This window comes from Acomys russatus, chromosome 1, assembly GCF_903995435.1.
Source record: "Acomys russatus chromosome 1, mAcoRus1.1, whole genome shotgun sequence".
Taxonomy (NCBI): Eukaryota; Metazoa; Chordata; class Mammalia; order Rodentia; family Muridae; genus Acomys; species Acomys russatus.
In genome coordinates, this window is record NC_067137.1 from 34,413,410 (window position 1) to 34,419,682 (window position 6,273).

Below are 6,273 nucleotides of genomic sequence, written 5' to 3' on the forward strand. Positions count from 1 at the left end.
AGGCCTTCCATAGTGAGAAGTGGGAGACACCACAAAAGAAGTGCTTTCTCAATAGAGACAGAGTGGCAGGAAAACCCACCAGATAGTTGAGGTAACTGAAGCATGGAGGTCCTGACTGTAGAAAGTCACTGACCAGACAGTTCCTCTTTATTCCATCTTTACTGGGAATGATTTCTTTCAAGGTTAGCTCCATCACTCCTAGACTGCACACCACTACAGTGTTTACCTTTGGCTATTGTATCACTTCTCTGCACTTAATTTTCATAATGTCATCATGTAATTTGAAGTGGAATACTAATTAATCCCTTCCATTTTCAGAACAAGATATGGTTATATTATTTTCCCCAGAACAGAATTTTGTATCAATGAAAATAATTATATGGTTGAGGTCACCATAACATGGGGAACTATATTAAAGGGTTGCAGAATTAGGAAAATTGAGAACCACTGTTGTACTGGAATTTGAAGCCATGCTATACTATAGAGCTATATGAGACCTGTCTGAAAAACAAAAACAAAAATGACCAATGAAAATATGTATCTAAGTTTATATGTTTTTAAATGGACACATTAAAACCAGACCTTGAATTCTGTGTATGTGTACGTGTGTGTGTGTGTGCGTGCGTGTGTAGGTATACACACGCACGCACACACACACACACACACACACACACACACACACACATATATATACACCTTCTATACTTTTTTATTATGTGTCTTTTTTAACATATAATTTATATTATTACACATGAATAAAATAAACTATATACAGCAGGAAGAACCATGAGACAATTAGGAGTTATATAAATGTTACATTCATAGTGATTTGACTATTTGTGTTTGTCAAACTTGAAAAAAGCTTCTTTCCTATCTTGTCGGGTCTAAATTTCTGAATGAAAATCAATATCTATCATATCTCATCTCTATTAACTTAAAACATCTATCTTGATCTAAAAACATATTAACCCCTAACAAAGTAAGCTTAATTGTAAGACTAAACTATCTCACCTTCAGTCTCATCAGAGATTTGAGAAGGAATAAAACCCAAATATCTAAGTGAACCTGAAGTGCAGGTTAGCAGCTTCCAAAATGAAAAAATGACTGAGGCAATTTACTGCCTGAACAGTCACCCAACACTCTGTATAAAGTTGGAGCATTAATGTCAGCCTTCTAGCCCAATATCTCTGACAGATATATTTTCAAGGCACGAACTATTGAGGACTTGCTTACTCTGCCTTGGCAGAGTTTGGCCATCTACTCTGCCTGAATCTAAGCTTGCAGTTTTTAGGAAAAGTTCTATCTGTGGCAGAAACAAGGATGTTTTGTCCAGTGGCTTGTCTGTCACGTTTGAGACCAACTCCATAAAGAGGTTCCTTGACATTTATCACCTTCTGTGAGGCAGGCTGGGTGTTGCCAGGAGTTAGCTTGTCTTGTCGTCAAGGAATCTTTAGAGTAAGAAAAACATCTTTAAATGCGATAATCTGTAGGTCTCTGAGGCTTTGGAAGACGTTATTTAACTATATTATCTTATGTATCTATAGATTCATATCTCTCTGTTAGACCTAGGATATGTACTCTTATGATAAAAGTAGACTAGTCTTTTGACCATGATTTGCATCAATATGCAAAATTCTATACCAATTAATTAAAAATAACCTTATTTGTTAGTAACAATTAAGGCCTTGAGTTGAGCAGTAGATTCAATAATCTACGTTTTGTTCTATCCTCCCTCCATTTCTATATCCCCCTTTCTTTATTTTCAGTTCCTATCTCCTTACCTCTGAAAGAAAGATAAGGGAAAAGAGAGACATCTCTGAATCCAACCTAGTTTTCTCTCTGTTTAAGACCAATAATAACTAATAACCAACTCCAGATGAAAACAAGCATTTGTAGACCAATAGAGAAAACAGAAGCCTAACCAACACCCCCTAGATCTTCTATAATTTTTAAAGTAATGGAATGTTATGAAATACCGAGTTATAACACAAGTGTTTAACTCAAAGGAAACATTTTTAAGAATCCTCATATAGGAGCATGATGGGCAGAAACTCTCAGCGTTTCCTAATCAGTGTAAATCACACTGAAGGGCAAACATTTAGACAAGACGGAAAGAAGGGTCAGAAAATTATTTCTCCCTACTATGAACATTTGGAAATGACCCTGTTCCATGTAATCAGAAAATACCTGAGAGTTTTGTGCTTGGGAAGAACATATTGACATTTGAATGTGTTTTTAATCAACCATATTGAACTGTAAATTAAAAACACAATATACGTATTTAAGTGAACATTTCAGTGTGAGTACAAAGTCATGTAACCACTACCTAATCAAGACCAAAGGCACTTCTGCCTCCTTAATCATTCCTTTTGTGTCTCTTTTCAGTCTTGAGAGATAACATGGGCTTTCCCCCCAAATCTTTCATACATGTAGAATCTACATCGTAGAATTACTCTGATATCTTCTACTCAACCTGGTAGATTAGAGCTTTGTTTCTGCAGTGGCTTTAAATCAGTCTTTCATTGTATTCTCTTGCTGAGTCAATTCCCCCTAAATGTATGTGGCACGATTGTTTATTCACCCATTGAATGAATTTAGTTTTTGTCTACTATGCATAGTATATTCATTTGTATATAATTCCTTGATTGAATATATGATGTAATTTTCCTTGAGGGCATCTGCTAATTATCCCCTCTGCTTTTGCTCGAATTTATTTGAGGATTAACTACATAGAGACTCAATAAATTTCTTGGATCCATCTATTTAGGACAAGAATATTTTTACTAATTTTATTTTTTTAATTTATTTATTTTTATGTTCATTGTTGTTTTGCCTGTATTTATGTCTGTGTGAGGGTGCCAGATCTTAGAATTACAATCAGTTGTGAGCTACCATGTACATGCCAGGATTTGAACCCAGGTCCTCTGAGAGAGTAGTCAGAGGTCTTAACTGCTTAGCCATCTCGCCAGCCCCCTCTTTACTTTTTCAATAGAATATTCTATTATCAAGCTATACATATTAAAAGCACTAATCTTTATTCTACATTATCATATACATGAATGCAGCAAATATCAAAGCATGTGATGTATTTGTCACAAATGTTGCCTTTTCTTTATTTGGGGGCTTCTCAGTTTTTCCCATTTCATTCCCTCCCTGCCTCTCCCTCTTTTTCCTCCTTCCACTACTCTTCAATTGCCTTCATTGAGACAATGTCTGACCGAGAGAGAGAGAGAGAGAGAGAGAGAGAGAGAGAGACAGAGAGGTGTGTGTGTGTGTGTGTGTGTGTGTATGCGCGTGTGTGCACGCACCCACATTGCAAGCTGGGATTGGACTCGTTCTTGGGATCTCAACCTCATTCTAATCATTGTTTAAAATTTCCTCCAAAGCTTAGAAGGTTATCTTTATAATACAGTATGATTACTAATTTATTCCTATGGTATATATCTTGTGTGTTAAGAAATTTTTTACTTTCTCCAAAATTATCCAATATTATCATTTTTTAATATTAAAATATGGGCTGTGTATATTAGAATAGTCTATTTTCTAGTCCAAAAATATTAAGTAATAATTAAGAACAGTGTCCTGTTAGTAGTGTCCCATTAATTCTGGTACAATTTCATTAGTCAGTCAAAAGAGATTCACATGATTTCATTATTTTTATTTGATGATGGTGTGCCTTATAGAAGGTTGTATCATTTTAAGAATTGTGTGATGTTTCATGTCATTTCACATGCTTACTGTTGCCTCTAAATTTCATAATTTTATAATTAAACAATATACTTCATTTATTTCCATCTTTTAATGCTTGTAGAAAATAGTATTCATTTGTTTTTTCTTTTAGGCTTGACGATCATTAACTACAGAATTTTCAAGTTCTGGGTCAGCACACCAGACATCTGTAGTCATCTATATGCCCAGTTTGTGCCCTCTTTGTCTTTGGGAAATTTTCAATACAATGTCTTTTAGTATTACTTTTTCCTAAGTCTGCTTTATTCTGTAATGAAAAGCACTTCACCTATCTCATTTCTTGGTGCTGATTATCCCTTTCTAGTGTTTACTTTTAGACCATCCACAATGTTACATTGAAATTGCCTTTCATGTAGCCAGCCCATTGTGTCTTGCTTTTATGTCCTGCTTGTCAGTATATCTATTACAGAAGTATATATTTTAATTTCTATGTTTACAATATCTCACAGAATTGATATTATTTGATTTATAATAATAACCATGCTTTTTACTTTCTGTTTATTTCATCTTATCTTTTTCCTAATAAAACAACTCTCTTTTTAAAGGTTATACTATATCTCTATTGTTACTTTTATGTTACAACATTTTATTTCATTGTACTGGTTTCTGTAAGTTTAAGTAAATTTCCCTTCAGTTTAAATTTTACTACTAATGGACTCTAAAACCTGAATCTGTTTTTTATGCTATTGTCTGAGGTTTTAGATTCTTCCTGTGTTGTAAAGTCTACAATGGAAGGTTTCTATTAGTGCCTTTTAAATGTCAATGATCTTACAAAATTTAAAATTAGAAATACATATTTGTGTGTTTGTTTTTTGAATCAGATTCACAATCCTACTGACCTCCCAATTCATGGCAAGGTTCATGCTTCAGCCTCCTGAATGCTATGCTATTAGCAGAAATATGTCTTTATATTTGTGTATCCTGCTTTCCCCTCTAATAGAATTTTTCCATTGATTGGAGGCAATTTATTTTAAAAAGTGCATTGGGAATATGATATTGTTCAGACTATCTCATTAGTTTCTCTTCATTTTGGAGAAATATCTTGACTTTATTTAGCACTGAAGTTAGGTTACTTAATAAATTTCATCCTTTTTCAAATACTTCTACTGATTTCTTCCTCACCAGCTTTTAATCATTCTATCATTCTCTCTGATTCTCTATACACTGATTGATTATTTTTCCTGCCCTAGAGTGACTGCAGTGTGGCTTCTGTGTCGCATATGCAATCGAAGATGTCAGAGAAAAGAGAGGTGATGTCTGCACTCATTGTTCTGACCTATGAATATCTGAATGATTAGTAGCCTAACATTCCCAGTAAAAAGCAAGGCTGAGATGACCACCAGTCCAGGCGCAGAGATGCTAGAAAAGTAGCCATCCTGAGATGAACACCAGTCCACCAGTCTGGTACCATGCATGCCTTGGGTTGTAGACCAATGCCCAAGATGACCCTTGCCTGGTGACATAATGCACAATTTGGACGTAGGACACATGAGACCACTCCTGAGATGACCCCTTGATACTCAGAAACCCCAGGTGCCACTATGAGGAGCAAGTAAATAGTGAAGAAATGGAATAGAAAGAGAAACAGAGGGGTATGGGTATAATGGAGAGATAGAACTGGAGATTGGAGGCTGGTGAGGAACAGCCTGATGTGACTAGCCAGTGATGCCATCCCGGACCATGGTGGCATTGTGGCCTATGTTGCCACCAGGGGACATGTCTGGGTCTATGACCCTGCAACAGAAGGAGTCTATTACCACCAAAGGTCAGGCAGATGCCCCTGGTCTGGGCTGCTGCTGGAGGACAAGTTGATGTCTGAGGGCTGTGCAGAACTGGCTTCACCCATTACCTGGGCATTTTGAGAGAGCTGCCTCTGGAGATAGAAGAGCAGGAGAGCTGACCCCACCTTTAGCTAGCAACAGTACTAGGGAGAATGGGTCCCTACACACTGCCTGAGGATAGGAACATGGAAGAGCTGGTCCTACCACTTCTCTCCTGTTATGTGGCATGGATGAGAGAGAGATGCCCTCCCTGCCTTTGCCCCTCACCACAAATGGCACAAAGAAGATATAGCCCTGGGTTCATGAGAGGAGAACTGGTCTTGCTCCTCACTTGAGAGCTGCAGCACTTGGGAGAAGAGGGCCTGTACTTCACCTGAGCAGCACAATAGAGCTTTCCCTGGTGGTAGGAGCACAGGCAAGCTGGCCCCCAAGGGCGTGAGCATGGAAGAACTGTCCCTGCCCCTTGTCTGCCATGTGGTGACACCTACAATAGGAAGGAGAGTTGGGCTCCAGGTCATCAGAGCAGGAGAGCTGTCCCTACCCCTCACCTGCTGCAAGCCTCTGCAGAGCACCATGTGTAGGCAGCACAGTAGAGATGGCCCTTGATGTGGGGGTGATGAGTGAGCCATTCTCTAGGGCATGAGAGTGGAGGAGCTGGAGAGCTAACCAGCTCAGATACCTCTCAGGCCCAGATGCAGAGCTTTGAGTTAGCCCACCCCAACATTTACCCCATTGATGAACTGCT

At 37.9% G+C, this 6,273-nt stretch overlaps 1 non-coding gene across 1 annotated transcript; it reads left to right on the forward strand.

Annotated features, from left to right (window-relative positions):
- Positions 1 to 4,927: 4,927 nt before the first annotated feature.
- Positions 4,928 to 5,057, forward strand: LOC127197468 (small nucleolar RNA SNORA17). The gene has a single exon (XR_007831682.1). It is a non-coding gene; the product is annotated as a small nucleolar RNA SNORA17 (small nucleolar RNA).
- The last annotated feature ends 1,216 nt before the right edge of the window (positions 5,058 to 6,273 follow it).